This window comes from Myotis myotis, unplaced genomic scaffold, assembly GCF_014108235.1.
Source record: "Myotis myotis isolate mMyoMyo1 unplaced genomic scaffold, mMyoMyo1.p scaffold_m19_p_18, whole genome shotgun sequence".
NCBI classification, from domain to species: domain Eukaryota; kingdom Metazoa; phylum Chordata; class Mammalia; order Chiroptera; family Vespertilionidae; genus Myotis; species Myotis myotis.
Window position 1 is genome coordinate 34,322,726 of NW_023416322.1, and position 9,050 is coordinate 34,331,775.

Sequence of the window (9,050 nt, forward strand, 5' to 3'; positions counted from 1 at the left end):
GTACGAGGGAACCAGGTGCTTGTCTGGCAGCCTGAGCTGATCCCGGGAGCCCGGGTCCCTTCTTCCTTGAGGATCCAGAGGGTAGATTTTGAAATAATTTTTTAAAATATCCCTATATCCAGAAGGCTGCTTCTTCTGGGGACAGACAGCCTGGCCTAGTGTTCCCCGGGCGAAGCCAGCGCAAGGTCCCGGGATAACGCTGAATGAAGCTCATGATGGTGAGGTGCTTTAGTTTAGCTTAAGCAGCAATTTCTCAAACGCTGTCTCATCTGGTTTCCCAGCTCCCTGGGGCAGGTTCTGTGATGCCCATTCTACAGGGGAGGAAGTGGACGCTCAGAGAGATTAAGGAACTTGCTCCCCCCTCTCAACAATGACGAGGTGGAGCAGAGACCAAATTCAGGCCCGTGTCCGGCCCCTGCCCTATGTCACCTCTCCTTCCTGGCGGGCGGTTCTCACACTGCAGGGCCATCCCTAGGGATGGCGAAGTTGACAAATGCAAGATGAGAATGTCCTTTTGTTGTAATTCTGCATTTAACAAGGCAAGGTATGAATAGGGGCCTCACTGCCGGCCGGAGGTATTTGTTTAAATGTTGCCCAAGTCCGCGTCCTCCTCCCTCGCTTCCTTCCACAAACACGCACGGAGGGACCGCTACGATGAGCTGATGCTCGGCCCGTGGAAGTTACAGGAATCAGTGAGACTCACATCCTTCCCTGGAAGGCTCATAGGTAGTATTTGCTCATGAACAGGCGTCTTACCAGTAGACCATCATGAAGGCCAGGGAACCCACCAACACAAGCTCCCTGTGAGCAGAGACACATCCATCCTACTCACCACGGGATTCCCAGTGCCAGCCATGGAGCTGACGCTCCACAAATATCTGTGAACTGCTGAGTAAATGAGAAATCCACCCTCACTGGGGGCCCCAGGAACGTTTTGAGGAAATAGCAGCATTTGCAGGGGCCTTGGGGAAGGGGTAGCTCACAGGCAGGTGGGTGTGCAGCAGGGAAATGTGGGGACAGACAAAACAGCTGGGCTGTGAGCGAGGCCGTCAGCTCGGCTGGAGTGTAGGGTACGTGTGGGAGGGGAGCCAGGCTGGGCCCCCATCACGGAGGCCCCGGATGGCAGCTGACTGTTCAGTTGGCCACAGCAGGGAAGAGGCGGGCCAGAGCGGAGGGTTATGCGCTGATCTGGTGGTGATACTTGGTGTGGGTCAGCGTGGAGAATGATAGCAGGGCTGGCGTCGGGGGTGTTCAGGGCAGCAGCGAGCGCCCACACGTGAGGTGACAAGGGCCTGAGCTGGCAGACGCTGAGAGCACGTCACCACCAGGATGTTAGGTCTCGGGAACCACGTGAACGTGGAGGCTGAAGAACAGCAAGACTGCAAAGCGGATACTGAGGTTCCCAGCTCAGAGCCAAGAGGGAAGAGGGGTAATCAGAGGAGTTGGCTAAGGGAGGGGAGGAAGCGATGGATGGTGTGTTTGGTTGGAGCATCTTAAGTTGGAGCGCCCGGTGGGATGCCTGGTGAAAATGGCCAGCCAGCTGTCAGCATGCAGAGATCTGGGTGTGGCCTGAGCTCGCTAATCACTGAGCCAGGAATAGTCATGGAGCGGGGCTGGCCTTTGATAGCAGCCCGAGCAGCACCGGGGGGAAGGGACCTCGGAGCTCACGCCTCCTCTGCACAGAAGAGGACTGGGAGGCCTAGGGAGGTGGGGTGACTGGCCTAAGGTCGCACAGCCAATGTGCCCTCCCTGCTTTTCAGAATTAACGTTCCGGCGAATGGAATATTAAAACTGAGCATCTCCCAACGTGCACCTCTCTGTGTGCAAAGCTGATTCGGGGACGGCAGTCGGGTCATGAAATAAAGAGAACGCTCTCTGGACGGACAGCCATCAGAGGGGAGGGGGTGCAGGGCTGGATGAAAAAGGTGAAGGGATTAAGCAAAACAAAGCAGGAAGCAAACAAACCCACAGACACCGACAACAGTAGGGTGACTGCCAGAGGGAAAGGGGGTGGGGGAGGTAGAGGAGGGTATAGGGGGGATAAATGGTGATGGAAGGAGACTTGACTTGGGGGGGTGGACACACAAAACAACATACAGGTGATGTGTTATCGCACTGTACACCTAAAACCTATCTCATTTTATTAACCAATGTCACCCCAATGAATTTAAAAAAAAAAAAGACAGAAGGATCTCTCTTGGCAAACGATGCTGCCACCCAGAAGAGAGCAAGGCCCAAAGGAATCGGGGAGGGTGGGCGCAGCAGGGACATTGGTTTGGGTTTGCCTTTGTCTTCCAGGGTCTCGGGCACACAGCGCCCCCAGAGGCTGCAGCTGAGGCCTGCATTCATCTCATAACCTCTCTCAGAAAATGTCTGCAGGCTCCTGGGAGACAGAGGGCGGCAAGAAAACCCAGCCTCGTCCCGCACCCCGAGTCCCTCTCTTCCTCACCTAAAGGTCATCGGTCCAACTGCAAACCCCAGGACTTTTAAGAAAAGCAAACAAAACCTCAAGCACATGGCAAAGGTCAACTGGCCCGTGGAGAGAGTAAATAATTAACTCCCCTGAAAGTGAGTTTTGAGGATTTTGTTTTTTTACAGCGGTCAAAGGTGCAGCTAGGAAACATTCGCCCAGGGCAAATTCTAAGAGCGGCTCCTCTCCCACCCATCACCCCACGCGCTCCCCTGAGGACCGTGACCCAGGTCCATGTGAGGCGTGTCCTATGTCAAGAACAGAGGCTCCTCCCGGGCAGCTCCCGCTCCCTGGGTTCCTGCCAGCTCATTTGGCTGCGAAGCCGGCAGGAAGGCTGAGGCTTCCAGAGCCTGGGGCCTGGTCACCTGCTCTGTGAGAAATTCCCAGGACAGATGCCCCAAACCTGGCTCTGCTCACCTGCGGCCAGGTGACCGTACAGGTGGCTCCGCATGCCAGGAGCAAAGTGGGTTTCTGATGCCCACTGACCTCGAAGGGTTGCTGAGGGGGTTAAATGAGATAAAGCACAGCCTGGCCGGCCTGGCTCAGTGGTTGAGTGTTGACCTATGAACCAGGAGGTCACGGTTCGATTCCCCATCAGGACACCTGCCCGGATTGCGGGCTCGATCCCCAGCGTGGTGTGGGGTGTGCAGAAGGCAGCCAATCAATGACTCTCTCTCATCAGTGATGTTTCTCGCTCTCTCTTCCTCTCTGAAATCAATACAAATATATTTTAAAAAATGAGATCAAGCATCAAGCACTCCCAAAACGTGCCTGGCACATAGGACACACCAGCGCATCTGACCACCTTTCCTTTCCTGGAGCCGCCGCCCCTCACCCCTGCCCCCCAATTCCCTTCTCACCCCCCACCACCGGGACACGCGGGTTGCTACTCTTCCCTCTCCTCTTCCTGCTGACATCACCTAAGCCCACCAGCGCAGCTTCCTGCCCTTGCCCGGGTTCCCTTAGTCCTGCAGGGGAGGCGGCTGAGCTCGCTGCGGTGGCGCAGATGTGTGCGCAGGAGCCCGTGTCTGTGCGGACGTGGCCTTGATCCCTTCGTGCAATAAACACCCGCCCCCCACACACACACTGAAATGAGGGGCCCGGTCAGCCCTGACGCCCAGGGGGATGCAGGGTCACCCCACAGGTGCGGGCTCGGGTGGGGGCCGCTGCGGGCGGGGGCCGCCTGCTCCCTCAAGGGCCAGCGTGGGCGGAGGCCGCCTGGCGAGAACCCGCGAGCGAGCGAGCGAGCGCGCAGGGACGGGTGACTCTGCAGAGCGGCGGGCGGGTCCGCAGTGCCCCGGTCTGCTCTCGGCGGCGGAATTTTCCTTGCGGCGGGAGCTCTGCGCACTCCGGGCTCGAGCAGGAGGAGCCGCGGGCGCCCCCTGCTGCCGCAAATGCGCAGCGCTCCCCAGAGCCGTCCCTTTCCATCCCAGCCGGGCTGGCTGAGGACGTGACCGGGACCGCCCTGCGCAGTGGGGCGGGCACCCATTCCCCACCCTCTCTCTTGCTCCTCCTCATCCTTTCAAGGGCCCGTGTCCTGGTCACCAAGGGCATAAGTCAGTCATGGTAGCCCCTGGACAGAGTCAAGGGCAGAGAGCTTTCTGGATGCCTCACAGGACAAAGAACACCTTGGGAGGAGGCGGGAGAGGAGAGGGGGGCCCCACCCGGGGGCTGTGATGATGGAGAGCAGCTCAGGAGCCCAGAGCTCAGCTCCCTGGTCCCCTCCCGCGACTACCACGACCACGAAGTGTCCCAAGCCATGCTTTCCACCACCGCAGGGCAGCCTGGCTTGCTCCCCGGTCTCAGGTCCGAAACCCCACAGTGGGCACTCACTCATGAACGTGCCAGGTGTTGGGTGCTCCACCAAATACCCTCATATCCCTCTGTGCCCTAAGAGGGCGGTGACTTTTTAAAAAATTGTTTGTATTGATTTCAGAAAAGAAGGAAGAGGGAGAGAGAGAGAATCATCAATCAGCTGCCTCCTGTGCGTCCCTCACTGGGGATCGAGCCCACAACCTGGACACGTGCCCTGACTGGGAATTGAACCTGGTTCATAGGTCAATGCTCAACCACTGAGCCACGCCCACCGGGCAGGGGTTGGGGGGGGGGGGAGCCGGGACTTTTTACATGATCACTAAGAGCCTGCATTAGATGTTAAGGCGTTCTGCTCCTTTACAAGGAAGGACCTGTGCGCTCACTTGGTCGTTGGTACTCAGTGTTCAGGAGTTAGGCCCTGGCGGGAGGTGCACAGGTTACAAAGTCTGAGAACCGAATATTTAAGTGCACAAAGGAGAGTCACACGGCCAAAAATAAAGCGGGTTGAATGGGAGGAAATGAATGGTCTCGACTCGGAGACAAAGAGAAGGCAACAGAGACCTTCTGCCAAGACCACCACCATTTGTCCCCACGCTTGGCAGGAAGGGAGGGGCTGGGCCTGAAGGCCTTTCTGGCGTGCTTTGTTTACATGCAAAGTGTGTGTGTGTGTGTGTGTGTGTGTGTGTGTGTATGTTGCTCAAACAGTGCACAGAGCGCTGGAGTCGGGTCTGGCTGGGCTGGCGGTGTCCAGCAGCACCGGCCACAGCACGTGTGCTTGCGTCCCTGCTGGTGGTGGTGGAGGCCGGGATGACGGGTCCCTGCAGCATGAGCGTGCATCCTGCGTCCAGGGAGCCAGGCCCTGCCTGGAGCAAAGGCTGCCGGAGCCACGGTAATTTTTCTTTCTCTGCAGCTAAAGATGTGACTTTCCAACCTTCAAGGTGGCACGTTGTAGGGGAAAGAGCCTGGCCTGAGTCAGAAGACCTGGGTTCAAGTTCGAACCCTGCCACGAAGTAGATGCCTGCCACGAAGCCAAATCATTCCTTCCTTCCTCCACTCATCCCTTCAACAAATACTGGGCGCTTGCTATGCACCCAGCATTGTTCTAGGTGCAGGAGACACAGCAGCGAACAAGACACCTCCCTGCCCACAGGGAGCTTACATTCTAACAGGGGACTGGGCTCCCCACCCGGGGAAGGGACCGGCGATGGGGCGCTGTCTGCGTTAGGCTGCCAGGGAGGAGCGGGCTTTGACATGTGGGCCGACAGGCACAAAGGCCCTGGGCAGGAATGAGCATGGCAGCTGTGCTGGAATGAAGTGAAGGAGCGTGGTGGTAGGCGAGGGCAGAGAGAGGAGCAGGGGGCAGATCCTGGGGGCCTTGTTTTCTAAGAGGGATGGGAACTATTGGAAGGATTTGAACACCATGGTTCAATGTGCATGTTGAAAAGAGCACTCTGGCTCCTGTGTGGGGGACACTTGGGTGGGAGGGGGTGGGGTGAGGGTGGGTGTGAGGAGACCAGTTAGGAAACCTCTGTGGCAGTCCAGAAGGGACAGGAGGAAGGTGTGGCCTGGGGGTGGAGGCAGCCGAGGGCTGAGGGCTGCGAGTCAGACTTGCACTATATATAGAAAGCGGAGCCAAAAGGATTTGCTGGCGGATTGAAGGTGTTGGGTGATGAAAAGAGAGGGCTCAAGGGTAACGCCTGGGTTCTGGCTGAAGCGAGTGGAGGAATAATGACTCCAGTTACTGAGGCGAGGGGCACACTGGAGAGGAGGAATCAAGAGTTCTGTTTGGGCCTGTGTGTGGCTCAGGGGTTGAGCATCGGCCCACGAACCAGGAGGTCATGGTTCCATTCCCCATCAGGGCACATGCCCTGGTTGCGGAATAGATCCCCAGTAGGGAGCGTGCAGGAGGCAGCCAATTGATGATTCTCTCTCATGAATGATGCTTCTCTCTCTCTCTCTTCCTCTTCCTTCCTCTCTGAAATCAGTAAATATATATATTTTAAAAGAAGTTCCGTTTGGGACAGGATACATTTGAGCAAATTACTTCTTCTCCTCTCTTTTGGCCTCTGCCTTCTCGTCTGTGAAGCAGAACCTCTTGGTGGTGATTAGGGTTATTTCCCCATGTTCCCGTGTCTTTCGAACCCACCAATATAGTTCGAATTCAGAGAAAATAAGTGGCGGGACTCTTTTAAGTTTTCTTTTCAGGAGAGAGAGAGAAGGGGGGTGGGGGGGAGAACAGCAAGTCCCCACCTCCCACAGGGGTCCCGCCCACACCGCCCTCCTGACAACCAGGAAAGAGGAAGCAGGGTGGAGGGCGAGGGGCGAAGTCCCAGCCCCGGGCACCGATGAGGAAGAAGAGCCAAAGTTCAGAGTTAGATTGTGAGACTGCATTTCCTCCAGGGCTCAGGCTTGCACTGTGGAAGGTCAAGGGCTTCTGAAAGGAAAAACGTCTGAGTGTCTCCCTTGCAAACCACCTCGGAGCCGGGCTTTGAGGCCAGTCATTCACCCTGCCGGGGCCCTCTCCTCCCAGCCACAGGCAGACCTCCACCTCCTCTGCAAGCTAGAAACTCCGCGATTCCGCTGCTTTTAAGGGAAGAAACAAACCAAACACATGGAAAGGTCCAAGGAGCTTGAGGCCTGAATGGATCGTTTTTGAAGGAGTCTGGCAAACATTTTCATTCACGGTCTGATGTACTGGACACTGACAATGTGCCCGGGGTTGTAAATATACAGCCCTGAAAACACAGACACAGTCTCTTCTTCAGAGAGCGTTCACTCTGGTGGGTGCAAGACAGACAGACAGACAGACAGACAGACAGCTAGATACTGTCCAGAGGGTGCTATGGAGAGAAATCGAGCAGAAAAAGAGGGTAGCTCATGTCAAGACCAGGTTGAGGTATATAAAATGTCCTAGTTTACATCAAGCCATTAGGGAAGGCCTCCAGACACAGGGAGCCATAAGCACAGAAGTCCCGAGTCATGCCTGGCGTGTTCTAGGAAGAGCGAGGAAGCAGTATGGGTGAGGATGAGTGTGAGGGACAGGATACTGGTTCAGAGGTGGGGCTGGGGGCCATTTAGGGCTCTGGCTTTAGCATGAGCGGGATGGGCAATGGTTGGAGGATTGTGAGCAGAGGGCTACATGACCCGAACAACTGAAAGAGGCCCCGGATACTGAGTGGTCCACGGAGACAAGGAAGTCTCTGGGATACCAGATACCGTGTTGAGATGCCTGAAGCTCTAAAGCTATCAGTTCTATTTGTTCCAGCAAATGCTTAAACCACAATTGTTGGCCTTGGTGAGAAGCCCGCACTGTCCCCACTGGAAGCTTCATCTGCTCAGCCATGTAGGGTGGTGATTACTGGGGATGCGGGGATAAAAGGCATAATCTCTACCGTCTGCAGACAAAGAACTTGAGGTCTCGCCAAGTTGAGTAATAGCCAAGGCTATGGGCTAGTACGTGGCAGAGCTGAGTTCCAACCCAGGGCTGTCTGACTCTAGACAAGGCAACCAACATTCGCAATGCGGACTGATCTTCAGACGAGGGAAAGCCTTTTGAGAAACGAAGTTGTGCGCAAGATCACAAATCCGTGAGTGGCAGAGCTGGTCTCAAACGGATGCCAGGGAACTCTGTCCATGTGTCAGAGTGACAAAGGAAGACTACAAAGGGAAAGGGGGGGTGGGGAGAGAAAAGGAGGCGGAAGAGAATTAAAAGCAGTCAGAGAGAAAAGCAGACACCCTACAAAGAAACAACAGTCTCATGATTGACTAGCAGGCAGCAAAAAATGGAAGCCAGAGTCATACATCAAATAGGGGACCAGGCTCACCTATGTCAGGGAGGGAGGGGGCTAGGGAAGAGGCGCACCTGGGAGAATTCTAAAGTTCTGGCTGGTAGTGGGCCATTTTTCCCACCCAGACAGTGAGCATGGTGTCCCTGTGATTCTTTAAACAGCTCAGACTCTCTCAGTAAACAAGTATGAAGAGCGGAGGAAGTGGAGACACGTACAGTAACTCGGGAAACTGGATCGCGGAGAGAAGAGCGGGGCAGGGGGCTGCAGGAGGACACGGCGATGCCAGGAAATAAAGGGAGGTGGCCTGCGAAGCTCGCGGCGTTGGTCCAGCGCAGGCGGAGAACTCCGCACGAGGAGGGATGCCTCCCCACGTCAGCAAGAGGGACCAGGGAAAGATGGGCGCACGGGGTTCGTACTGGAATGCTGTGCCTGCTTTCCTGGTGGCGGTTTTATACATGGGGCGGGGGTAGTTACCAGGACTGGCAGCGATGACGGACAGCGTGGGGGATAGGTGTCTACAACACCAAACATTGATTCGACTAAGCACCATTATTCCATGGGTTCTCCTCACCAGTGAGGAGGTGTGGCTTCTCCCCCGAGGCCTGCGTTAGTTTCACCAGAACAGAGCACACAGACTGCACGGCCTAAGCAACACACGCGATTTCCTCCCGGCTCTGGAGGCTGGAAGCCAGGGTCAAGGTGCCAGCAGGGATGGTTGCCCCTGAGGCCTCTCTCCGTGGGCTGGCAGATGGCCTGGTGTCTTTGCACACCTGCCCAGGATCTCTCTTCCTGAACTTCTAGGGACACCAGTCCTATCGGGTTAGGGCACCACCCTCCAGGCCTCCTTTCCACTCAATCACCTCTTTAAAGAGCCTGTCTCCAAATACAGCCACATTCTGGGGTGTTGGGGGTTAGAGCTTCAACATATGAATTCTGGGGGACACCATTCAAGCCATAACAAAGCCCACAGAGAAATC